Source organism: Pteropus vampyrus, unplaced genomic scaffold (assembly GCF_000151845.1).
Source record: "Pteropus vampyrus isolate Shadow unplaced genomic scaffold, Pvam_2.0 Scaffold193, whole genome shotgun sequence".
Classification (NCBI taxonomy): Eukaryota; Metazoa; Chordata; class Mammalia; order Chiroptera; family Pteropodidae; genus Pteropus; species Pteropus vampyrus.
Genome location: NW_011888974.1, coordinates 947,864 through 948,086, shown reverse-complemented (window position 1 = coordinate 948,086; position 223 = coordinate 947,864).

Genomic DNA, 223 nt, shown 5'->3' with positions numbered 1-223 from the left:
TCAAACTATACTACAAGTCTACAGTAATCAAAACAGCATGGTACTGGCATAAAAACAGATACATTGATCAATGGAACAGAATAGAGAGCCCAGAAATAAATCAATGCCTATACACTCACTTAATATATGATAAAGGAATTAAGAATATACAATGGGGTAAAGACAGTCTCTTCAATAAATGGCGTTGGAAGAATTGAATAGATACATGCAAAAAAAAAAAAAA